The sequence below is a fragment of the Staurois parvus genome, unplaced genomic scaffold (assembly GCF_062004578.1).
Source record: "Staurois parvus isolate SC_StPar_1 unplaced genomic scaffold, SC_StPar_1.0 ptg000662l, whole genome shotgun sequence".
In the NCBI taxonomy this organism is placed as follows: domain Eukaryota; kingdom Metazoa; phylum Chordata; class Amphibia; order Anura; family Ranidae; genus Staurois; species Staurois parvus.
In genome coordinates, this window is record NW_028318458.1 from 454495 (window position 1) to 476620 (window position 22126).

General features: G+C 45.6%; 40 non-coding genes across 40 annotated transcripts; all 40 read left to right on the forward strand.

The window, feature by feature from the left end:
- The first annotated feature begins 515 nt into the window (after positions 1-515).
- TRNAR-ACG (transfer RNA arginine (anticodon ACG)) lies at positions 516-588 on the forward strand. Its single transcript has one exon. It is a non-coding gene; the product is annotated as a tRNA-Arg (tRNA).
- Positions 589-596: 8 nt separating this feature from the next.
- On the forward strand, positions 597-668 carry TRNAH-GUG (transfer RNA histidin (anticodon GUG)). The gene has a single exon. It is a non-coding gene; the product is annotated as a tRNA-His (tRNA).
- Positions 669-1576: 908 nt separating this feature from the next.
- TRNAR-ACG (transfer RNA arginine (anticodon ACG)) lies at positions 1577-1649 on the forward strand. The gene has a single exon. It is a non-coding gene; the product is annotated as a tRNA-Arg (tRNA).
- Positions 1650-2645: 996 nt separating this feature from the next.
- Positions 2646-2718, forward strand: TRNAR-ACG (transfer RNA arginine (anticodon ACG)). The gene has a single exon. It is a non-coding gene; the product is annotated as a tRNA-Arg (tRNA).
- Positions 2719-2726: 8 nt separating this feature from the next.
- On the forward strand, positions 2727-2798 carry TRNAH-GUG (transfer RNA histidin (anticodon GUG)). Its single transcript has one exon. It is a non-coding gene; the product is annotated as a tRNA-His (tRNA).
- A 908-nt stretch (positions 2799-3706) lies between these two features.
- TRNAR-ACG (transfer RNA arginine (anticodon ACG)) lies at positions 3707-3779 on the forward strand. The gene has a single exon. It is a non-coding gene; the product is annotated as a tRNA-Arg (tRNA).
- An 8-nt stretch (positions 3780-3787) lies between these two features.
- On the forward strand, positions 3788-3859 carry TRNAH-GUG (transfer RNA histidin (anticodon GUG)). Its single transcript has one exon. It is a non-coding gene; the product is annotated as a tRNA-His (tRNA).
- Positions 3860-4775: 916 nt separating this feature from the next.
- Positions 4776-4848, forward strand: TRNAR-ACG (transfer RNA arginine (anticodon ACG)). The gene has a single exon. It is a non-coding gene; the product is annotated as a tRNA-Arg (tRNA).
- An 8-nt stretch (positions 4849-4856) lies between these two features.
- Positions 4857-4928, forward strand: TRNAH-GUG (transfer RNA histidin (anticodon GUG)). The gene has a single exon. It is a non-coding gene; the product is annotated as a tRNA-His (tRNA).
- A 908-nt stretch (positions 4929-5836) lies between these two features.
- Positions 5837-5909, forward strand: TRNAR-ACG (transfer RNA arginine (anticodon ACG)). The gene has a single exon. It is a non-coding gene; the product is annotated as a tRNA-Arg (tRNA).
- An 8-nt stretch (positions 5910-5917) lies between these two features.
- On the forward strand, positions 5918-5989 carry TRNAH-GUG (transfer RNA histidin (anticodon GUG)). The gene has a single exon. It is a non-coding gene; the product is annotated as a tRNA-His (tRNA).
- A 908-nt stretch (positions 5990-6897) lies between these two features.
- Positions 6898-6970, forward strand: TRNAR-ACG (transfer RNA arginine (anticodon ACG)). Its single transcript has one exon. It is a non-coding gene; the product is annotated as a tRNA-Arg (tRNA).
- Positions 6971-6978: 8 nt separating this feature from the next.
- TRNAH-GUG (transfer RNA histidin (anticodon GUG)) lies at positions 6979-7050 on the forward strand. Its single transcript has one exon. It is a non-coding gene; the product is annotated as a tRNA-His (tRNA).
- A 916-nt stretch (positions 7051-7966) lies between these two features.
- Positions 7967-8039, forward strand: TRNAR-ACG (transfer RNA arginine (anticodon ACG)). The gene has a single exon. It is a non-coding gene; the product is annotated as a tRNA-Arg (tRNA).
- Positions 8040-8047: 8 nt separating this feature from the next.
- TRNAH-GUG (transfer RNA histidin (anticodon GUG)) lies at positions 8048-8119 on the forward strand. The gene has a single exon. It is a non-coding gene; the product is annotated as a tRNA-His (tRNA).
- Positions 8120-9108: 989 nt separating this feature from the next.
- TRNAH-GUG (transfer RNA histidin (anticodon GUG)) lies at positions 9109-9180 on the forward strand. Its single transcript has one exon. It is a non-coding gene; the product is annotated as a tRNA-His (tRNA).
- A 916-nt stretch (positions 9181-10096) lies between these two features.
- Positions 10097-10169, forward strand: TRNAR-ACG (transfer RNA arginine (anticodon ACG)). The gene has a single exon. It is a non-coding gene; the product is annotated as a tRNA-Arg (tRNA).
- An 8-nt stretch (positions 10170-10177) lies between these two features.
- On the forward strand, positions 10178-10249 carry TRNAH-GUG (transfer RNA histidin (anticodon GUG)). Its single transcript has one exon. It is a non-coding gene; the product is annotated as a tRNA-His (tRNA).
- Positions 10250-11157: 908 nt separating this feature from the next.
- TRNAR-ACG (transfer RNA arginine (anticodon ACG)) lies at positions 11158-11230 on the forward strand. The gene has a single exon. It is a non-coding gene; the product is annotated as a tRNA-Arg (tRNA).
- Positions 11231-11238: 8 nt separating this feature from the next.
- On the forward strand, positions 11239-11310 carry TRNAH-GUG (transfer RNA histidin (anticodon GUG)). The gene has a single exon. It is a non-coding gene; the product is annotated as a tRNA-His (tRNA).
- A 916-nt stretch (positions 11311-12226) lies between these two features.
- On the forward strand, positions 12227-12299 carry TRNAR-ACG (transfer RNA arginine (anticodon ACG)). Its single transcript has one exon. It is a non-coding gene; the product is annotated as a tRNA-Arg (tRNA).
- Positions 12300-12307: 8 nt separating this feature from the next.
- On the forward strand, positions 12308-12379 carry TRNAH-GUG (transfer RNA histidin (anticodon GUG)). Its single transcript has one exon. It is a non-coding gene; the product is annotated as a tRNA-His (tRNA).
- A 908-nt stretch (positions 12380-13287) lies between these two features.
- Positions 13288-13360, forward strand: TRNAR-ACG (transfer RNA arginine (anticodon ACG)). Its single transcript has one exon. It is a non-coding gene; the product is annotated as a tRNA-Arg (tRNA).
- An 8-nt stretch (positions 13361-13368) lies between these two features.
- Positions 13369-13440, forward strand: TRNAH-GUG (transfer RNA histidin (anticodon GUG)). The gene has a single exon. It is a non-coding gene; the product is annotated as a tRNA-His (tRNA).
- Positions 13441-14356: 916 nt separating this feature from the next.
- Positions 14357-14429, forward strand: TRNAR-ACG (transfer RNA arginine (anticodon ACG)). Its single transcript has one exon. It is a non-coding gene; the product is annotated as a tRNA-Arg (tRNA).
- An 8-nt stretch (positions 14430-14437) lies between these two features.
- On the forward strand, positions 14438-14509 carry TRNAH-GUG (transfer RNA histidin (anticodon GUG)). The gene has a single exon. It is a non-coding gene; the product is annotated as a tRNA-His (tRNA).
- A 908-nt stretch (positions 14510-15417) lies between these two features.
- On the forward strand, positions 15418-15490 carry TRNAR-ACG (transfer RNA arginine (anticodon ACG)). The gene has a single exon. It is a non-coding gene; the product is annotated as a tRNA-Arg (tRNA).
- An 8-nt stretch (positions 15491-15498) lies between these two features.
- Positions 15499-15570, forward strand: TRNAH-GUG (transfer RNA histidin (anticodon GUG)). Its single transcript has one exon. It is a non-coding gene; the product is annotated as a tRNA-His (tRNA).
- A 908-nt stretch (positions 15571-16478) lies between these two features.
- Positions 16479-16551, forward strand: TRNAR-ACG (transfer RNA arginine (anticodon ACG)). Its single transcript has one exon. It is a non-coding gene; the product is annotated as a tRNA-Arg (tRNA).
- An 8-nt stretch (positions 16552-16559) lies between these two features.
- TRNAH-GUG (transfer RNA histidin (anticodon GUG)) lies at positions 16560-16631 on the forward strand. The gene has a single exon. It is a non-coding gene; the product is annotated as a tRNA-His (tRNA).
- A 916-nt stretch (positions 16632-17547) lies between these two features.
- On the forward strand, positions 17548-17620 carry TRNAR-ACG (transfer RNA arginine (anticodon ACG)). Its single transcript has one exon. It is a non-coding gene; the product is annotated as a tRNA-Arg (tRNA).
- An 8-nt stretch (positions 17621-17628) lies between these two features.
- On the forward strand, positions 17629-17700 carry TRNAH-GUG (transfer RNA histidin (anticodon GUG)). Its single transcript has one exon. It is a non-coding gene; the product is annotated as a tRNA-His (tRNA).
- A 908-nt stretch (positions 17701-18608) lies between these two features.
- On the forward strand, positions 18609-18681 carry TRNAR-ACG (transfer RNA arginine (anticodon ACG)). The gene has a single exon. It is a non-coding gene; the product is annotated as a tRNA-Arg (tRNA).
- Positions 18682-18689: 8 nt separating this feature from the next.
- On the forward strand, positions 18690-18761 carry TRNAH-GUG (transfer RNA histidin (anticodon GUG)). The gene has a single exon. It is a non-coding gene; the product is annotated as a tRNA-His (tRNA).
- A 908-nt stretch (positions 18762-19669) lies between these two features.
- Positions 19670-19742, forward strand: TRNAR-ACG (transfer RNA arginine (anticodon ACG)). The gene has a single exon. It is a non-coding gene; the product is annotated as a tRNA-Arg (tRNA).
- An 8-nt stretch (positions 19743-19750) lies between these two features.
- Positions 19751-19822, forward strand: TRNAH-GUG (transfer RNA histidin (anticodon GUG)). Its single transcript has one exon. It is a non-coding gene; the product is annotated as a tRNA-His (tRNA).
- Positions 19823-20730: 908 nt separating this feature from the next.
- Positions 20731-20803, forward strand: TRNAR-ACG (transfer RNA arginine (anticodon ACG)). Its single transcript has one exon. It is a non-coding gene; the product is annotated as a tRNA-Arg (tRNA).
- An 8-nt stretch (positions 20804-20811) lies between these two features.
- On the forward strand, positions 20812-20883 carry TRNAH-GUG (transfer RNA histidin (anticodon GUG)). Its single transcript has one exon. It is a non-coding gene; the product is annotated as a tRNA-His (tRNA).
- Positions 20884-21799: 916 nt separating this feature from the next.
- Positions 21800-21872, forward strand: TRNAR-ACG (transfer RNA arginine (anticodon ACG)). The gene has a single exon. It is a non-coding gene; the product is annotated as a tRNA-Arg (tRNA).
- Positions 21873-21880: 8 nt separating this feature from the next.
- Positions 21881-21952, forward strand: TRNAH-GUG (transfer RNA histidin (anticodon GUG)). The gene has a single exon. It is a non-coding gene; the product is annotated as a tRNA-His (tRNA).
- The last annotated feature ends 174 nt before the right edge of the window (positions 21953-22126 follow it).

Consider the following 22126-nt stretch of genomic DNA (forward strand, 5'->3'; position numbering starts at 1 on the left):
AACTTTTTTTAATGCACTGCCTTTTTTACACTGGTTCGGTACCACAGTTCTTGGTGGTTTTACAAGTGCACCCCATTTTAAAACTAAGATATGTTTGGTATTTCTTAAAGCAGGAAAGTCGCATATTTCATGGAAAATGTTGAGATTATTTGGTTGTTGCAAATGCAAGGGGAGTAAGACATTTCCTGTGTTCTCGCTTGAAGCTTCCTTTCTGAACTCGTTATCAAAGTCGCTTTCCAAGCTTGAATTTTTGGGCAGGTTAAGAAACCTTGGCAAAGCAAGATGTTTGTGATCAAATATCTTGGCCAATCGGAAGCTGGCATTGTTTTTTTGGACAGATTCATTGCAAATATCTGGTCTTGGCTTGGGCAAGTTCATTGGAGGTTTTAGCAATGTTCTCTGGATTAGAGATCCTCCAGAAAGCCAGTGGTTTGCATTGAAACGGCCACCATGGTGCCTTGTGGTCCAGCGGTTGGAATGAGCATCAAAGGAAGTTTGGCAAACATCCAGCAGCAGGGCCAGTGGCGCAATGGATAACGCGTCTGACTACGGATCAGAAGATTGTAGGTTCGACTCCTACCTGGCTCGTCACATGGGCCGTGATCGTATAGTGGTTAGTACTCTGCGTTGTGGCCGCAGCAACCCCGGTTCAAATCCGGGTCACGGCAGCTTTTTACGGTGCAGCTGCTGGGCAAGATTCACAGAGGGGATTCTGTAGGCCAGATCTGCATTGGATAGGAGGCATCGCAGCTCGAAAGTGAGCCCTGATAAATTGTACTTTGCACTGCCTCGTTGCTGTTTCATAGGGGGCTCGTCTGCCGCCCTGGGCTAGTAACCAAGTTAGGCAAAATAGAGAACAATGTTTCGAACAAATTAAATCCATCGAGAACTTTTAAGAACCCAACCTTCCCAATGCTAACACTCGCATACACGCACTTTGGAAGTACCTACGGCAACACCGTTTGCTCTACACATATTTGCTATCCCTGCGCACACTAGAGATAGATGGATGATTCAATTTAGGGTCATCATGGAAGCATAACTCTAAAGTGAAGAGTTGGAACTTTTTTTAATGCACTGCCTTTTTTACACTGGTTCGGTACCACAGTTCTTGGTGGTTTTACAAGTGCACCCCATTTTAAAACTAAGATATGTTTGGTATTTCTTAAAGCAGGAAAGTCGCATATTTCATGGAAAATGTTGAGATTATTTGGTTGTTGCAAATGCAAGGGGAGTAAGACATTTCCTGTGTTCTCGCTTGAAGCTTCCTCTCTGAACTCGTTATCAAAGTCGCTTTCCAAGCTTGAATTTTTGGGCAGGTTAAGAAACCTTGGCAAAGCAAGATGTTTGTGATCAAATATCTTGGCCAATCGGAAGCTGGCATTGTTTTTTTGGACAGATTCATTGCAAATATCTGGTCTTGGCTTGGGCAAGTTCATTGGAGGTTTTAGCAATGTTCTCTGGATTAGAGATCCTCCAGAAAGCCAGTGGTTTGCATTGAAACGGCCACCATGGTGCCTTGTGGTCCAGCGGTTGGAATGAGCATCAAAGGAAGTTTGGCAAACATCCAGCAGCAGGGCCAGTGGCGCAATGGATAACGCGTCTGACTACGGATCAGAAGATTGTATGTTCGACTCTTACCTGGCTCATCACATGGGCCGTGATCGTATAGTGGTTAGTACTCTGCATTGTGGCCGCAGCAACCCCGGTTCGAATCCGGGTCACGGCAGCTTTTTACGGCGCAGCTGCCGGGCAAGATTCACAGAGGGGATTCTGTAGGCCAGATCTGCATTGGATAGAAGCAGAGGAGGCATCGCAGCTCGAAAGTGAGCCCTGATAAATTGTACTTTGCACTGCCTCGTTGCTGTTTCATAGGGGGCTCGTCTGCCGCCCTGGGCTAGTAACCAAGTTAGGCAAAATAGAGAACAATGTTTCGAACAAATTAAATCCATCGAGAACTTTTAAGAACCCAACCTTCCCAATGCTAACACTCGCATACACGCACTTTGGAAGTACCTACGGCAACGCCGTTTGCTCTACACATATTTGCTATCCCTGCGCACACTAGAGATAGATGGATGATTCAATTTAGGGTCATCATGGAAGCATAACTCTAAAGTGAAGAGTTGGAACTTTTTTTAATGCACTGCCTTTTTTACACTGGTTCGGTACCACAGTTCTTGGTGGTTTTACAAGTGCACCCCATTTTAAAACTAAGATATGTTTGGTATTTCTTAAAGCAGGAAAGTCGCATATTTCATGGAAAATGTTGAGATTATTTGGTTGTTGCAAATGCAAGGGGAGTAAGACATTTCCTGTGTTCTCGCTTGAAGCTTCCTTTCTGAACTCGTTATCAAAGTCGCTTTCCAAGCTTGAATTTTTGGGCAGGTTAAGAAACCTTGGCAAAGCAAGATGTTTGTGATCAAATATCTTGGCCAATCGGAAGCTGGCATTGTTTTTTTGGACAGATTCATTGCAAATATCTGGTCTTGGCTTGGGCAAGTTCATTGGAGGTTTTAGCAATGTTCTCTGGATTAGAGATCCTCCAGAAAGCCAGTGGTTTGCATTGAAACGGCCACCATGGTGCCTTGTGGTCCAGCGGTTGGAATGAGCATCAAAGGAAGTTTGGCAAACATCCAGCAGCAGGGCCAGTGGCGCAATGGATAACGCGTCTGACTACGGATCAGAAGATTGTAGGTTCGACTCCTACCTGGCTCGTCACATGGGCCGTGATCGTATAGTGGTTAGTACTCTGCGTTGTGGCCGCAGCAACCCCGGTTCGAATCCGGGTCACGGCAGCTTTTTACGGTGCAGCTGCTGGGCAAGATTCACAGAGGGGATTCTGTAGGCCAGATCTGCATTGGATAGGAGGCATCGCAGCTCGAAAGTGAGCCCTGATAAATTGTACTTTGCACTGCCTCGTTGCTGTTTCATAGGGGGCTCGTCTGCCGCCCTGGGCTAGTAACCAAGTTAGGCAAAATAGAGAACAATGTTTCGAACAAATTAAATCCATCGAGAACTTTTAAGAACCCAACCTTCCCAATGCTAACACTCGCATACACGCACTTTGGAAGTACCTACGGCAACACCGTTTGCTCTACACATATTTGCTATCCCTGCGCACACTAGAGATAGATGGATGATTCAATTTAGGGTCATCATGGAAGCATAACTCTAAAGTGAAGAGTTGGAACTTTTTTTAATGCACTGCCTTTTTTACACTGGTTCGGTACCACAGTTCTTGGTGGTTTTACAAGTGCACCCCATTTTAAAACTAAGATATGTTTGGTATTTCTTAAAGCAGGAAAGTCGCATATTTCATGGAAAATGTTGAGATTATTTGGTTGTTGCAAATGCAAGGGGAGTAAGACATTTCCTGTGTTCTCGCTTGAAGCTTCCTCTCTGAACTCGTTATCAAAGTCGCTTTCCAAGCTTGAATTTTTGGGCAGGTTAAGAAACCTTGGCAAAGCAAGATGTTTGTGATCAAATATCTTGGCCAATCGGAAGCTGGCATTGTTTTTTTGGACAGATTCATTGCAAATATCTGGTCTTGGCTTGGGCAAGTTCATTGGAGGTTTTAGCAATGTTCTCTGGATTAGAGATCCTCCAGAAAGCCAGTGGTTTGCATTGAAACGGCCACCATGGTGCCTTGTGGTCCAGCGGTTGGAATGAGCATCAAAGGAAGTTTGGCAAACATCCAGCAGCAGGGCCAGTGGCGCAATGGATAACGCGTCTGACTACGGATCAGAAGATTGTATGTTCGACTCTTACCTGGCTCATCACATGGGCCGTGATCGTATAGTGGTTAGTACTCTGCGTTGTGGCCGCAGCAACCCCGGTTCGAATCCGGGTCACGGCAGCTTTTTACGGCGCAGCTGCCGGGCAAGATTCACAGAGGGGATTCTGTAGGCCAGATCTGCATTGGATAGAAGCAGAGGAGGCATCGCAGATCGAAAGTGAGCCCTGATAAATTGTACTTTGCACTGCCTCGTTGCTGTTTCATAGGGGGCTCGTCTGCCGCCCTGGGCTAGTAACCAAGTTAGGCAAAATAGAGAACAATGTTTCGAACAAATTAAATCCATCGAGAACTTTTAAGAACCCAACCTTCCCAATGCTAACACTCGCATACACGCACTTTGGAAGTACCTACGGCAACGCCGTTTGCTCTACACATATTTGCTATCCCTGCGCACACTAGAGATAGATGGATGATTCAATTTAGGGTCATCATGGAAGCATAACTCTAAAGTGAAGAGTTGGAACTTTTTTTAATGCACTGCCTTTTTTACACTGGTTCGGTACCACAGTTCTTGGTGGTTTTACAAGTGCACCCCATTTTAAAACTAAGATATGTTTGGTATTTCTTAAAGCAGGAAAGTCGCATATTTCATGGAAAATGTTGAGATTATTTGGTTGTTGCAAATGCAAGGGGAGTAAGACATTTCCTGTGTTCTCGCTTGAAGCTTCCTTTCTGAACTCGTTATCAAAGTCGCTTTCCAAGCTTGAATTTTTGGGCAGGTTAAGAAACCTTGGCAAAGCAAGATGTTTGTGATCAAATATCTTGGCCAATCGGAAGCTGGCATTGTTTTTTTGGACAGATTCATTGCAAATATCTGGTCTTGGCTTGGGCAAGTTCATTGGAGGTTTTAGCAATGTTCTCTGGATTAGAGATCCTCCAGAAAGCCAGTGGTTTGCATTGAAACGGCCACCATGGTGCCTTGTGGTCCAGCGGTTGGAATGAGCATCAAAGGAAGTTTGGCAAACATCCAGCAGCAGGGCCAGTGGCGCAATGGATAACGCGTCTGACTACGGATCAGAAGATTGTAGGTTCGACTCCTACCTGGCTCGTCACATGGGCCGTGATCGTATAGTGGTTAGTACTCTGCGTTGTGGCCGCAGCAACCCCGGTTCGAATCCGGGTCACGGCAGCTTTTTACGGTGCAGCTGCTGGGCAAGATTCACAGAGGGGATTCTGTAGGCCAGATCTGCATTGGATAGGAGGCATCGCAGCTCGAAAGTGAGCCCTGATAAATTGTACTTTGCACTGCCTCGTTGCTGTTTCATAGGGGGCTCGTCTGCCGCCCTGGGCTAGTAACCAAGTTAGGCAAAATAGAGAACAATGTTTCGAACAAATTAAATCCATCGAGAACTTTTAAGAACCCAACCTTCCCAATGCTAACACTCGCATACACGCACTTTGGAAGTACCTACGGCAACACCGTTTGCTCTACACATATTTGCTATCCCTGCGCACACTAGAGATAGATGGATGATTCAATTTAGGGTCATCATGGAAGCATAACTCTAAAGTGAAGAGTTGGAACTTTTTTTAATGCACTGCCTTTTTTACACTGGTTCGGTACCACAGTTCTTGGTGGTTTTACAAGTGCACCCCATTTTAAAACTAAGATATGTTTGGTATTTCTTAAAGCAGGAAAGTCGCATATTTCATGGAAAATGTTGAGATTATTTGGTTGTTGCAAATGCAAGGGGAGTAAGACATTTCCTGTGTTCTCGCTTGAAGCTTCCTTTCTGAACTCGTTATCAAAGTCGCTTTCCAAGCTTGAATTTTTGGGCAGGTTAAGAAACCTTGGCAAAGCAAGATGTTTGTGATCAAATATCTTGGCCAATCGGAAGCTGGCATTGTTTTTTTGGACAGATTCATTGCAAATATCTGGTCTTGGCTTGGGCAAGTTCATTGGAGGTTTTAGCAATGTTCTCTGGATTAGAGATCCTCCAGAAAGCCAGTGGTTTGCATTGAAACGGCCACCATGGTGCCTTGTGGTCCAGCGGTTGGAATGAGCATCAAAGGAAGTTTGGCAAACATCCAGCAGCAGGGCCAGTGGCGCAATGGATAACGCGTCTGACTACGGATCAGAAGATTGTAGGTTCGACTCCTACCTGGCTCGTCACATGGGCCGTGATCGTATAGTGGTTAGTACTCTGCGTTGTGGCCGCAGCAACCCCGGTTCGAATCCGGGTCACGGCAGCTTTTTACGGTGCAGCTGCTGGGCAAGATTCACAGAGGGGATTCTGTAGGCCAGATCTGCATTGGATAGGAGGCATCGCAGCTCGAAAGTGAGCCCTGATAAATTGTACTTTGCACTGCCTCGTTGCTGTTTCATAGGGGGCTCGTCTGCCGCCCTGGGCTAGTAACCAAGTTAGGCAAAATAGAGAACAATGTTTCGAACAAATTAAATCCATCGAGAACTTTTAAGAACCCAACCTTCCCAATGCTAACACTCGCATACACGCACTTTGGAAGTACCTACGGCAACACCGTTTGCTCTACACATATTTGCTATCCCTGCGCACACTAGAGATAGATGGATGATTCAATTTAGGGTCATCATGGAAGCATAACTCTAAAGTGAAGAGTTGGAACTTTTTTTAATGCACTGCCTTTTTTACACTGGTTCGGTACCACAGTTCTTGGTGGTTTTACAAGTGCACCCCATTTTAAAACTAAGATATGTTTGGTATTTCTTAAAGCAGGAAAGTCGCATATTTCATGGAAAATGTTGAGATTATTTGGTTGTTGCAAATGCAAGGGGAGTAAGACATTTCCTGTGTTCTCGCTTGAAGCTTCCTCTCTGAACTCGTTATCAAAGTCGCTTTCCAAGCTTGAATTTTTGGGCAGGTTAAGAAACCTTGGCAAAGCAAGATGTTTGTGATCAAATATCTTGGCCAATCGGAAGCTGGCATTGTTTTTTTGGACAGATTCATTGCAAATATCTGGTCTTGGCTTGGGCAAGTTCATTGGAGGTTTTAGCAATGTTCTCTGGATTAGAGATCCTCCAGAAAGCCAGTGGTTTGCATTGAAACGGCCACCATGGTGCCTTGTGGTCCAGCGGTTGGAATGAGCATCAAAGGAAGTTTGGCAAACATCCAGCAGCAGGGCCAGTGGCGCAATGGATAACGCGTCTGACTACGGATCAGAAGATTGTATGTTCGACTCTTACCTGGCTCATCACATGGGCCGTGATCGTATAGTGGTTAGTACTCTGCGTTGTGGCCGCAGCAACCCCGGTTCGAATCCGGGTCACGGCAGCTTTTTACGGCGCAGCTGCCGGGCAAGATTCACAGAGGGGATTCTGTAGGCCAGATCTGCATTGGATAGAAGCAGAGGAGGCATCGCAGATCGAAAGTGAGCCCTGATAAATTGTACTTTGCACTGCCTCGTTGCTGTTTCATAGGGGGCTCGTCTGCCGCCCTGGGCTAGTAACCAAGTTAGGCAAAATAGAGAACAATGTTTCGAACAAATTAAATCCATCGAGAACTTTTAAGAACCCAACCTTCCCAATGCTAACACTCGCATACACGCACTTTGGAAGTACCTACGGCAACGCCGTTTGCTCTACACATATTTGCTATCCCTGCGCACACTAGAGATAGATGGATGATTCAATTTAGGGTCATCATGGAAGCATAACTCTAAAGTGAAGAGTTGGAACTTTTTTTAATGCACTGCCTTTTTTACACTGGTTCGGTACCACAGTTCTTGGTGGTTTTACAAGTGCACCCCATTTTAAAACTAAGATATGTTTGGTATTTCTTAAAGCAGGAAAGTCGCATATTTCATGGAAAATGTTGAGATTATTTGGTTGTTGCAAATGCAAGGGGAGTAAGACATTTCCTGTGTTCTCGCTTGAAGCTTCCTTTCTGAACTCGTTATCAAAGTCGCTTTCCAAGCTTGAATTTTTGGGCAGGTTAAGAAACCTTGGCAAAGCAAGATGTTTGTGATCAAATATCTTGGCCAATCGGAAGCTGGCATTGTTTTTTTGGACAGATTCATTGCAAATATCTGGTCTTGGCTTGGGCAAGTTCATTGGAGGTTTTAGCAATGTTCTCTGGATTAGAGATCCTCCAGAAAGCCAGTGGTTTGCATTGAAACGGCCACCATGGTGCCTTGTGGTCCAGCGGTTGGAATGAGCATCAAAGGAAGTTTGGCAAACATCCAGCAGCAGGGCCAGTGGCGCAATGGATAACGCGTCTGACTACGGATCAGAAGATTGTAGGTTCGACTCCTACCTGGCTCGTCACATGGGCCGTGATCGTATAGTGGTTAGTACTCTGCGTTGTGGCCGCAGCAACCCCGGTTCGAATCCGGGTCACGGCAGCTTTTTACGGTGCAGCTGCTGGGCAAGATTCACAGAGGGGATTCTGTAGGCCAGATCTGCATTGGATAGGAGGCATCGCAGCTCGAAAGTGAGCCCTGATAAATTGTACTTTGCACTGCCTCGTTGCTGTTTCATAGGGGGCTCGTCTGCCGCCCTGGGCTAGTAACCAAGTTAGGCAAAATAGAGAACAATGTTTCGAACAAATTAAATCCATCGAGAACTTTTAAGAACCCAACCTTCCCAATGCTAACACTCGCATACACGCACTTTGGAAGTACCTACGGCAACACCGTTTGCTCTACACATATTTGCTATCCCTGCGCACACTAGAGATAGATGGATGATTCAATTTAGGGTCATCATGGAAGCATAACTCTAAAGTGAAGAGTTGGAACTTTTTTTAATGCACTGCCTTTTTTACACTGGTTCGGTACCACAGTTCTTGGTGGTTTTACAAGTGCACCCCATTTTAAAACTAAGATATGTTTGGTATTTCTTAAAGCAGGAAAGTCGCATATTTCATGGAAAATGTTGAGATTATTTGGTTGTTGCAAATGCAAGGGGAGTAAGACATTTCCTGTGTTCTCGCTTGAAGCTTCCTCTCTGAACTCGTTATCAAAGTCGCTTTCCAAGCTTGAATTTTTGGGCAGGTTAAGAAACCTTGGCAAAGCAAGATGTTTGTGATCAAATATCTTGGCCAATCGGAAGCTGGCATTGTTTTTTTGGACAGATTCATTGCAAATATCTGGTCTTGGCTTGGGCAAGTTCATTGGAGGTTTTAGCAATGTTCTCTGGATTAGAGATCCTCCAGAAAGCCAGTGGTTTGCATTGAAACGGCCACCATGGTGCCTTGTGGTCCAGCGGTTGGAATGAGCATCAAAGGAAGTTTGGCAAACATCCAGCAGCAGGGCCAGTGGCGCAATGGATAACGCGTCTGACTACGGATCAGAAGATTGTATGTTCGACTTTTACCCGGCTCATCACATGGGCCGTGATCGTATAGTGGTTAGTACTCTGCGTTGTGGCCGCAGCAACCCCGGTTCGAATCCGGGTCACGGCAGCTTTTTACGGCGCAGCTGCCGGGCAAGATTCACAGAGGGGATTCTGTAGGCCAGATCTGCATTGGATAGAAGCAGAGGAGGCATCGCAGATCGAAAGTGAGCCCTGATAAATTGTACTTTGCACTGCCTCGTTGCTGTTTCATAGGGGGCTCGTCTGCCGCCCTGGGCTAGTAACCAAGTTAGGCAAAATAGAGAACAATGTTTCGAACAAATTAAATCCATCGAGAACTTTTAAGAACCCAACCTTCCCAATGCTAACACTCGCATACACGCACTTTGGAAGTACCTACGGCAACGCCGTTTGCTCTACACATATTTGCTATCCCTGCGCACACTAGAGATAGATGGATGATTCAATTTAGGGTCATCATGGAAGCATAACTCTAAAGTGAAGAGTTGGAACTTTTTTTAATGCACTGCCTTTTTTACACTGGTTCGGTACCACAGTTCTTGGTGGTTTTACAAGTGCACCCCATTTTAAAACTAAGATATGTTTGGTATTTCTTAAAGCAGGAAAGTCGCATATTTCATGGAAAATGTTGAGATTATTTGGTTGTTGCAAATGCAAGGGGAGTAAGACATTTCCTGTGTTCTCGCTTGAAGCTTCCTTTCTGAACTCGTTATCAAAGTCGCTTTCCAAGCTTGAATTTTTGGGCAGGTTAAGAAACCTTGGCAAAGCAAGATGTTTGTGATCAAATATCTTGGCCAATCGGAAGCTGGCATTGTTTTTTTGGACAGATTCATTGCAAATATCTGGTCTTGGCTTGGGCAAGTTCATTGGAGGTTTTAGCAATGTTCTCTGGATTAGAGATCCTCCAGAAAGCCAGTGGTTTGCATTGAAACGGCCACCATGGTGCCTTGTGGTCCAGCGGTTGGAATGAGCATCAAAGGAAGTTTGGCAAACATCCAGCAGCAGGGCCAGTGGCGCAATGGATAACACGTCTGACTACGGATCAGAAGATTGTAGGTTCGACTCCTACCTGGCTCGTCACATGGGCCGTGATCGTATAGTGGTTAGTACTCTGCGTTGTGGCCGCAGCAACCCCGGTTCGAATCCGGGTCACGGCAGCTTTTTACGGTGCAGCTGCTGGGCAAGATTCACAGAGGGGATTCTGTAGGCCAGATCTGCATTGGATAGGAGGCATCGCAGCTCGAAAGTGAGCCCTGATAAATTGTACTTTGCACTGCCTCGTTGCTGTTTCATAGGGGGCTCGTCTGCCGCCCTGGGCTAGTAACCAAGTTAGGCAAAATAGAGAACAATGTTTCGAACAAATTAAATCCATCGAGAACTTTTAAGAACCCAACCTTCCCAATGCTAACACTCGCATACACGCACTTTGGAAGTACCTACGGCAACACCGTTTGCTCTACACATATTTGCTATCCCTGCGCACACTAGAGATAGATGGATGATTCAATTTAGGGTCATCATGGAAGCATAACTCTAAAGTGAAGAGTTGGAACTTTTTTTAATGCACTGCCTTTTTTACACTGGTTCGGTACCACAGTTCTTGGTGGTTTTACAAGTGCACCCCATTTTAAAACTAAGATATGTTTGGTATTTCTTAAAGCAGGAAAGTCGCATATTTCATGGAAAATGTTGAGATTATTTGGTTGTTGCAAATGCAAGGGGAGTAAGACATTTCCTGTGTTCTCGCTTGAAGCTTCCTCTCTGAACTCGTTATCAAAGTCGCTTTCCAAGCTTGAATTTTTGGGCAGGTTAAGAAACCTTGGCAAAGCAAGATGTTTGTGATCAAATATCTTGGCCAATCGGAAGCTGGCATTGTTTTTTTGGACAGATTCATTGCAAATATCTGGTCTTGGCTTGGGCAAGTTCATTGGAGGTTTTAGCAATGTTCTCTGGATTAGAGATCCTCCAGAAAGCCAGTGGTTTGCATTGAAACGGCCACCATGGTGCCTTGTGGTCCAGCGGTTGGAATGAGCATCAAAGGAAGTTTGGCAAACATCCAGCAGCAGGGCCAGTGGCGCAATGGATAACGCGTCTGACTACGGATCAGAAGATTGTAGGTTCGACTCTTACCTGGCTCATCACATGGGCCGTGATCGTATAGTGGTTAGTACTCTGCGTTGTGGCCGCAGCAACCCCGGTTCGAATCCGGGTCACGGCAGCTTTTTACGGCGCAGCTGCCGGGCAAGATTCACAGAGGGGATTCTGTAGGCCAGATCTGCATTGGATAGAAGCAGAGGAGGCATCGCAGATCGAAAGTGAGCCCTGATAAATTGTACTTTGCACTGCCTCGTTGCTGTTTCATAGGGGGCTCGTCTGCCGCCCTGGGCTAGTAACCAAGTTAGGCAAAATAGAGAACAATGTTTCGAACAAATTAAATCCATCGAGAACTTTTAAGAACCCAACCTTCCCAATGCTAACACTCGCATACACGCACTTTGGAAGTACCTACGGCAACGCCGTTTGCTCTACACATATTTGCTATCCCTGCGCACACTAGAGATAGATGGATGATTCAATTTAGGGTCATCATGGAAGCATAACTCTAAAGTGAAGAGTTGGAACTTTTTTTAATGCACTGCCTTTTTTACACTGGTTCGGTACCACAGTTCTTGGTGGTTTTACAAGTGCACCCCATTTTAAAACTAAGATATGTTTGGTATTTCTTAAAGCAGGAAAGTCGCATATTTCATGGAAAATGTTGAGATTATTTGGTTGTTGCAAATGCAAGGGGAGTAAGACATTTCCTGTGTTCTCGCTTGAAGCTTCCTTTCTGAACTCGTTATCAAAGTCGCTTTCCAAGCTTGAATTTTTGGGCAGGTTAAGAAACCTTGGCAAAGCAAGATGTTTGTGATCAAATATCTTGGCCAATCGGAAGCTGGCATTGTTTTTTTGGACAGATTCATTGCAAATATCTGGTCTTGGCTTGGGCAAGTTCATTGGAGGTTTTAGCAATGTTCTCTGGATTAGAGATCCTCCAGAAAGCCAGTGGTTTGCATTGAAACGGCCACCATGGTGCCTTGTGGTCCAGCGGTTGGAATGAGCATCAAAGGAAGTTTGGCAAACATCCAGCAGCAGGGCCAGTGGCGCAATGGATAACGCGTCTGACTACGGATCAGAAGATTGTAGGTTCGACTCCTACCTGGCTCGTCACATGGGCCGTGATCGTATAGTGGTTAGTACTCTGCGTTGTGGCCGCAGCAACCCCGGTTCGAATCCGGGTCACGGCAGCTTTTTACGGTGCAGCTGCTGGGCAAGATTCACAGAGGGGATTCTGTAGGCCAGATCTGCATTGGATAGGAGGCATCGCAGCTCGAAAGTGAGCCCTGATAAATTGTACTTTGCACTGCCTCGTTGCTGTTTCATAGGGGGCTCGTCTGCCGCCCTGGGCTAGTAACCAAGTTAGGCAAAATAGAGAACAATGTTTCGAACAAATTAAATCCATCGAGAACTTTTAAGAACCCAACCTTCCCAATGCTAACACTCGCATACACGCACTTTGGAAGTACCTACGGCAACACCGTTTGCTCTACACATATTTGCTATCCCTGCGCACACTAGAGATAGATGGATGATTCAATTTAGGGTCATCATGGAAGCATAACTCTAAAGTGAAGAGTTGGAACTTTTTTTAATGCACTGCCTTTTTTACACTGGTTCGGTACCACAGTTCTTGGTGGTTTTACAAGTGCACCCCATTTTAAAACTAAGATATGTTTGGTATTTCTTAAAGCAGGAAAGTCGCATATTTCATGGAAAATGTTGAGATTATTTGGTTGTTGCAAATGCAAGGGGAGTAAGACATTTCCTGTGTTCTCGCTTGAAGCTTCCTCTCTGAACTCGTTATCAAAGTCGCTTTCCAAGCTTGAATTTTTGGGCAGGTTAAGAAACCTTGGCAAAGCAAGATGTTTGTGATCAAATATCTTGGCCAATCGGAAGCTGGCATTGTTTTTTTGGACAGATTCATTGCAAATATCTGGTCTTGGCTTGGGCAAGTTCATTGGAGGTTTTAGCAATGTTCTCTGGATTAGAGATCCTCCAGAAAGCCAGTGGTTTGCATTGAAACGGCCACCATGGTGCCTTGTGGTCCAGCGGTTGGAATGAGCATCAAAGGAAGTTTGGCAAACATCCAGCAGCAGGGCCAGTGGCGCAATGGATAACGCGTCTGACTACGGATCAGAAGATTGTATGTTCGACTCTTACCTGGCTCATCACATGGGCCGTGATCGTATAGTGGTTAGTACTCTGCGTTGTGGCCGCAGCAACCCCGGTTCGAATCCGGGTCACGGCAGCTTTTTACGGCGCAGCTGCCGGGCAAGATTCACAGAGGGGATTCTGTAGGCCAGATCTGCATTGGATAGAAGCAGAGGAGGCATCGCAGATCGAAAGTGAGCCCTGATAAATTGTACTTTGCACTGCCTCGTTGCTGTTTCATAGGGGGCTCGTCTGCCGCCCTGGGCTAGTAACCAAGTTAGGCAAAATAGAGAACAATGTTTCGAACAAATTAAATCCATCGAGAACTTTTAAGAACCCAACCTTCCCAATGCTAACACTCGCATACACGCACTTTGGAAGTACCTACGGCAACGCCGTTTGCTCTACACATATTTGCTATCCCTGCGCACACTAGAGATAGATGGATGATTCAATTTAGGGTCATCATGGAAGCATAACTCTAAAGTGAAGAGTTGGAACTTTTTTTAATGCACTGCCTTTTTTACACTGGTTCGGTACCACAGTTCTTGGTGGTTTTACAAGTGCACCCCATTTTAAAACTAAGATATGTTTGGTATTTCTTAAAGCAGGAAAGTCGCATATTTCATGGAAAATGTTGAGATTATTTGGTTGTTGCAAATGCAAGGGGAGTAAGACATTTCCTGTGTTCTCGCTTGAAGCTTCCTTTCTGAACTCGTTATCAAAGTCGCTTTCCAAGCTTGAATTTTTGGGCAGGTTAAGAAACCTTGGCAAAGCAAGATGTTTGTGATCAAATATCTTGGCCAATCGGAAGCTGGCATTGTTTTTTTGGACAGATTCATTGCAAATATCTGGTCTTGGCTTGGGCAAGTTCATTGGAGGTTTTAGCAATGTTCTCTGGATTAGAGATCCTCCAGAAAGCCAGTGGTTTGCATTGAAACGGCCACCATGGTGCCTTGTGGTCCAGCGGTTGGAATGAGCATCAAAGGAAGTTTGGCAAACATCCAGCAGCAGGGCCAGTGGCGCAATGGATAACGCGTCTGACTACGGATCAGAAGATTGTAGGTTCGACTCCTACCTGGCTCGTCACATGGGCCGTGATCGTATAGTGGTTAGTACTCTGCGTTGTGGCCGCAGCAACCCCGGTTCGAATCCGGGTCACGGCAGCTTTTTACGGTGCAGCTGCTGGGCAAGATTCACAGAGGGGATTCTGTAGGCCAGATCTGCATTGGATAGGAGGCATCGCAGCTCGAAAGTGAGCCCTGATAAATTGTACTTTGCACTGCCTCGTTGCTGTTTCATAGGGGGCTCGTCTGCCGCCCTGGGCTAGTAACCAAGTTAGGCAAAATAGAGAACAATGTTTCGAACAAATTAAATCCATCGAGAACTTTTAAGAACCCAACCTTCCCAATGCTAACACTCGCATACACGCACTTTGGAAGTACCTACGGCAACACCGTTTGCTCTACACATATTTGCTATCCCTGCGCACACTAGAGATAGATGGATGATTCAATTTAGGGTCATCATGGAAGCATAACTCTAAAGTGAAGAGTTGGAACTTTTTTTAATGCACTGCCTTTTTTACACTGGTTCGGTACCACAGTTCTTGGTGGTTTTACAAGTGCACCCCATTTTAAAACTAAGATATGTTTGGTATTTCTTAAAGCAGGAAAGTCGCATATTTCATGGAAAATGTTGAGATTATTTGGTTGTTGCAAATGCAAGGGGAGTAAGACATTTCCTGTGTTCTCGCTTGAAGCTTCCTTTCTGAACTCGTTATCAAAGTCGCTTTCCAAGCTTGAATTTTTGGGCAGGTTAAGAAACCTTGGCAAAGCAAGATGTTTGTGATCAAATATCTTGGCCAATCGGAAGCTGGCATTGTTTTTTTGGACAGATTCATTGCAAATATCTGGTCTTGGCTTGGGCAAGTTCATTGGAGGTTTTAGCAATGTTCTCTGGATTAGAGATCCTCCAGAAAGCCAGTGGTTTGCATTGAAACGGCCACCATGGTGCCTTGTGGTCCAGCGGTTGGAATGAGCATCAAAGGAAGTTTGGCAAACATCCAGCAGCAGGGCCAGTGGCGCAATGGATAACGCGTCTGACTACGGATCAGAAGATTGTAGGTTCGACTCCTACCTGGCTCGTCACATGGGCCGTGATCGTATAGTGGTTAGTACTCTGCGTTGTGGCCGCAGCAACCCCGGTTCGAATCCGGGTCACGGCAGCTTTTTACGGTGCAGCTGCTGGGCAAGATTCACAGAGGGGATTCTGTAGGCCAGATCTGCATTGGATAGGAGGCATCGCAGCTCGAAAGTGAGCCCTGATAAATTGTACTTTGCACTGCCTCGTTGCTGTTTCATAGGGGGCTCGTCTGCCGCCCTGGGCTAGTAACCAAGTTAGGCAAAATAGAGAACAATGTTTCGAACAAATTAAATCCATCGAGAACTTTTAAGAACCCAACCTTCCCAATGCTAACACTCGCATACACGCACTTTGGAAGTACCTACGGCAACACCGTTTGCTCTACACATATTTGCTATCCCTGCGCACACTAGAGATAGATGGATGATTCAATTTAGGGTCATCATGGAAGCATAACTCTAAAGTGAAGAGTTGGAACTTTTTTTAATGCACTGCCTTTTTTACACTGGTTCGGTACCACAGTTCTTGGTGGTTTTACAAGTGCACCCCATTTTAAAACTAAGATATGTTTGGTATTTCTTAAAGCAGGAAAGTCGCATATTTCATGGAAAATGTTGAGATTATTTGGTTGTTGCAAATGCAAGGGGAGTAAGACATTTCCTGTGTTCTCGCTTGAAGCTTCCTCTCTGAACTCGTTATCAAAGTCGCTTTCCAAGCTTGAATTTTTGGGCAGGTTAAGAAACCTTGGCAAAGCAAGATGTTTGTGATCAAATATCTTGGCCAATCGGAAGCTGGCATTGTTTTTTTGGACAGATTCATTGCAAATATCTGGTCTTGGCTTGGGCAAGTTCATTGGAGGTTTTAGCAATGTTCTCTGGATTAGAGATCCTCCAGAAAGCCAGTGGTTTGCATTGAAACGGCCACCATGGTGCCTTGTGGTCCAGCGGTTGGAATGAGCATCAAAGGAAGTTTGGCAAACATCCAGCAGCAGGGCCAGTGGCGCAATGGATAACGCGTCTGACTACGGATCAGAAGATTGTATGTTCGACTCTTACCTGGCTCATCACATGGGCCGTGATCGTATAGTGGTTAGTACTCTGCGTTGTGGCCGCAGCAACCCCGGTTCGAATCCGGGTCACGGCAGCTTTTTACGGCGCAGCTGCCGGGCAAGATTCACAGAGGGGATTCTGTAGGCCAGATCTGCATTGGATAGAAGCAGAGGAGGCATCGCAGATCGAAAGTGAGCCCTGATAAATTGTACTTTGCACTGCCTCGTTGCTGTTTCATAGGGGGCTCGTCTGCCGCCCTGGGCTAGTAACCAAGTTAGGCAAAATAGAGAACAATGTTTCGAACAAATTAAATCCATCGAGAACTTTTAAGAACCCAACCTTCCCAATGCTAACACTCGCATACACGCACTTTGGAAGTACCTACGGCAACGCCGTTTGCTCTACACATATTTGCTATCCCTGCGCACACTAGAGATAGATGGATGATTCAATTTAGGGTCATCATGGAAGCATAACTCTAAAGTGAAGAGTTGGAACTTTTTTTAATGCACTGCCTTTTTTACACTGGTTCGGTACCACAGTTCTTGGTGGTTTTACAAGTGCACCCCATTTTAAAACTAAGATATGTTTGGTATTTCTTAAAGCAGGAAAGTCGCATATTTCATGGAAAATGTTGAGATTATTTGGTTGTTGCAAATGCAAGGGGAGTAAGACATTTCCTGTGTTCTCGCTTGAAGCTTCCTTTCTGAACTCGTTATCAAAGTCGCTTTCCAAGCTTGAATTTTTGGGCAGGTTAAGAAACCTTGGCAAAGCAAGATGTTTGTGATCAAATATCTTGGCCAATCGGAAGCTGGCATTGTTTTTTTGGACAGATTCATTGCAAATATCTGGTCTTGGCTTGGGCAAGTTCATTGGAGGTTTTAGCAATGTTCTCTGGATTAGAGATCCTCCAGAAAGCCAGTGGTTTGCATTGAAACGGCCACCATGGTGCCTTGTGGTCCAGCGGTTGGAATGAGCATCAAAGGAAGTTTGGCAAACATCCAGCAGCAGGGCCAGTGGCGCAATGGATGACGCGTCTGACTACGGATCAGAAGATTGTAGGTTCGACTCCTACCTGGCTCGTCACATGGGCCGTGATCGTATAGTGGTTAGTACTCTGCGTTGTGGCCGCAGCAACCCTGGTTCGAATCCGGGTCACGGCAGCTTTTTACGGTGCAGCTGCTGGGCAAGATTCACAGAGGGGATTCTGTAGGCCAGATCTGCATTGGATAGGAGGCATCGCAGCTCGAAAGTGAGCCCTGATAAATTGTACTTTGCACTGCCTCGTTGCTGTTTCATAGGGGGCTCGTCTGCCGCCCTGGGCTAGTAACCAAGTTAGGCAAAATAGAGAACAATGTTTCGAACAAATTAAATCCATCGAGAACTTTTAAGAACCCAACCTTCCCAATGCTAACACTCGCATACACGCACTTTGGAAGTACCTACGGCAACACCGTTTGCTCTACACATATTTGCTATCCCTGCGCACACTAGAGATAGATGGATGATTCAATTTAGGGTCATCATGGAAGCATAACTCTAAAGTGAAGAGTTGGAACTTTTTTTAATGCACTGCCTTTTTTACACTGGTTCGGTACCACAGTTCTTGGTGGTTTTACAAGTGCACCCCATTTTAAAACTAAGATATGTTTGGTATTTCTTAAAGCAGGAAAGTCGCATATTTCATGGAAAATGTTGAGATTATTTGGTTGTTGCAAATGCAAGGGGAGTAAGACATTTCCTGTGTTCTCGCTTGAAGCTTCCTTTCTGAACTCGTTATCAAAGTCGCTTTCCAAGCTTGAATTTTTGGGCAGGTTAAGAAACCTTGGCAAAGCAAGATGTTTGTGATCAAATATCTTGGCCAATCGGAAGCTGGCATTGTTTTTTTGGACAGATTCATTGCAAATATCTGGTCTTGGCTTGGGCAAGTTCATTGGAGGTTTTAGCAATGTTCTCTGGATTAGAGATCCTCCAGAAAGCCAGTGGTTTGCATTGAAACGGCCACCATGGTGCCTTGTGGTCCAGCGGTTGGAATGAGCATCAAAGGAAGTTTGGCAAACATCCAGCAGCAGGGCCAGTGGCGCAATGGATAACGCGTCTGACTACGGATCAGAAGATTGTAGGTTCGACTCCTACCTGGCTCGTCACATGGGCCGTGATCGTATAGTGGTTAGTACTCTGCGTTGTGGCCGCAGCAACCCCGGTTCGAATCCGGGTCACGGCAGCTTTTTACGGTGCAGCTGCTGGGCAAGATTCACAGAGGGGATTCTGTAGGCCAGATCTGCATTGGATAGGAGGCATCGCAGCTCGAAAGTGAGCCCTGATAAATTGTACTTTGCACTGCCTCGTTGCTGTTTCATAGGGGGCTCGTCTGCCGCCCTGGGCTAGTAACCAAGTTAGGCAAAATAGAGAACAATGTTTCGAACAAATTAAATCCATCGAGAACTTTTAAGAACCCAACCTTCCCAATGCTAACACTCGCATACACGCACTTTGGAAGTACCTACGGCAACACCGTTTGCTCTACACATATTTGCTATCCCTGCGCACACTAGAGATAGATGGATGATTCAATTTAGGGTCATCATGGAAGCATAACTCTAAAGTGAAGAGTTGGAACTTTTTTTAATGCACTGCCTTTTTTACACTGGTTCGGTACCACAGTTCTTGGTGGTTTTACAAGTGCACCCCATTTTAAAACTAAGATATGTTTGGTATTTCTTAAAGCAGGAAAGTCGCATATTTCATGGAAAATGTTGAGATTATTTGGTTGTTGCAAATGCAAGGGGAGTAAGACATTTCCTGTGTTCTCGCTTGAAGCTTCCTTTCTGAACTCGTTATCAAAGTCGCTTTCCAAGCTTGAATTTTTGGGCAGGTTAAGAAACCTTGGCAAAGCAAGATGTTTGTGATCAAATATCTTGGCCAATCGGAAGCTGGCATTGTTTTTTTGGACAGATTCATTGCAAATATCTGGTCTTGGCTTGGGCAAGTTCATTGGAGGTTTTAGCAATGTTCTCTGGATTAGAGATCCTCCAGAAAGCCAGTGGTTTGCATTGAAACGGCCACCATGGTGCCTTGTGGTCCAGCGGTTGGAATGAGCATCAAAGGAAGTTTGGCAAACATCCAGCAGCAGGGCCAGTGGCGCAATGGATAACGCGTCTGACTACGGATCAGAAGATTGTAGGTTCGACTCCTACCTGGCTCGTCACATGGGCCGTGATCGTATAGTGGTTAGTACTCTGCGTTGTGGCCGCAGCAACCCCGGTTCGAATCCGGGTCACGGCAGCTTTTTACGGTGCAGCTGCTGGGCAAGATTCACAGAGGGGATTCTGTAGGCCAGATCTGCATTGGATAGGAGGCATCGCAGCTCGAAAGTGAGCCCTGATAAATTGTACTTTGCACTGCCTCGTTGCTGTTTCATAGGGGGCTCGTCTGCCGCCCTGGGCTAGTAACCAAGTTAGGCAAAATAGAGAACAATGTTTCGAACAAATTAAATCCATCGAGAACTTTTAAGAACCCAACCTTCCCAATGCTAACACTCGCATACACGCACTTTGGAAGTACCTACGGCAACACCGTTTGCTCTACACATATTTGCTATCCCTGCGCACACTAGAGATAGATGGATGATTCAATTTAGGGTCATCATGGAAGCATAACTCTAAAGTGAAGAGTTGGAACTTTTTTTAATGCACTGCCTTTTTTACACTGGTTCGGTACCACAGTTCTTGGTGGTTTTACAAGTGCACCCCATTTTAAAACTAAGATATGTTTGGTATTTCTTAAAGCAGGAAAGTCGCATATTTCATGGAAAATGTTGAGATTATTTGGTTGTTGCAAATGCAAGGGGAGTAAGACATTTCCTGTGTTCTCGCTTGAAGCTTCCTCTCTGAACTCGTTATCAAAGTCGCTTTCCAAGCTTGAATTTTTGGGCAGGTTAAGAAACCTTGGCAAAGCAAGATGTTTGTGATCAAATATCTTGGCCAATCGGAAGCTGGCATTGTTTTTTTGGACAGATTCATTGCAAATATCTGGTCTTGGCTTGGGCAAGTTCATTGGAGGTTTTAGCAATGTTCTCTGGATTAGAGATCCTCCAGAAAGCCAGTGGTTTGCATTGAAACGGCCACCATGGTGCCTTGTGGTCCAGCGGTTGGAATGAGCATCAAAGGAAGTTTGGCAAACATCCAGCAGCAGGGCCAGTGGCGCAATGGATAACGCGTCTGACTACGGATCAGAAGATTGTATGTTCGACTCTTACCTGGCTCATCACATGGGCCGTGATCGTATAGTGGTTAGTACTCTGCGTTGTGGCCGCAGCAACCCCGGTTCGAATCCGGGTCACGGCAGCTTTTTACGGCGCAGCTGCCGGGCAAGATTCACAGAGGGGATTCTGTAGGCCAGATCTGCATTGGATAGAAGCAGAGGAGGCATCGCAGATCGAAAGTGAGCCCTGATAAATTGTACTTTGCACTGCCTCGTTGCTGTTTCATAGGGGGCTCGTCTGCCGCCCTGGGCTAGTAACCAAGTTAGGCAAAATAGAGAACAATGTTTCGAACAAATTAAATCCATCGAGAACTTTTAAGAACCCAACCTTCCCAATGCTAACACTCGCATACACGCACTTTGGAAGTACCTACGGCAACGCCGTTTGCTCTACACATATTTGCTATCCCTGCGCACACTAGAGATAGATGGATGATTCAATTTAGGGTCATCATGGAAGCATAACTCTAAAGTGAAGAGTTGGAACTTTTTTTAATGCACTGCCTTTTTTACACTGGTTCGGTACCACAGTTCTTGGTGGTTTTACAAGTGCACCCCATTTTAAAACTAAGATATGTTTGGTATTTCTTAAAGCAGGAAAGTCGCATATTTCATGGAAAATGTTGAGATTATTTGGTTGTTGCAAATGCAAGGGGAGTAAGACATTTCCTGTGTTCTCGCTTGAAGCTTCCTTTCTGAACTCGTTATCAAAGTCGCTTTCCAAGCTTGAATTTTTGGGCAGGTTAAGAAACCTTGGCAAAGCAAGATGTTTGTGATCAAATATCTTGGCCAATCGGAAGCTGGCATTGTTTTTTTGGACAGATTCATTGCAAATATCTGGTCTTGGCTTGGGCAAGTTCATTGGAGGTTTTAGCAATGTTCTCTGGATTAGAGATCCTCCAGAAAGCCAGTGGTTTGCATTGAAACGGCCACCATGGTGCCTTGTGGTCCAGCGGTTGGAATGAGCATCAAAGGAAGTTTGGCAAACATCCAGCAGCAGGGCCAGTGGCGCAATGGATGACGCGTCTGACTACGGATCAGAAGATTGTAGGTTCGACTCCTACCTGGCTCGTCACATGGGCCGTGATCGTATAGTGGTTAGTACTCTGCGTTGTGGCCGCAGCAACCCTGGTTCGAATCCGGGTCACGGCAGCTTTTTACGGTGCAGCTGCTGGGCAAGATTCACAGAGGGGATTCTGTAGGCCAGATCTGCATTGGATAGGAGGCATCGCAGCTCGAAAGTGAGCCCTGATAAATTGTACTTTGCACTGCCTCGTTGCTGTTTCATAGGGGGCTCGTCTGCCGCCCTGGGCTAGTAACCAAGTT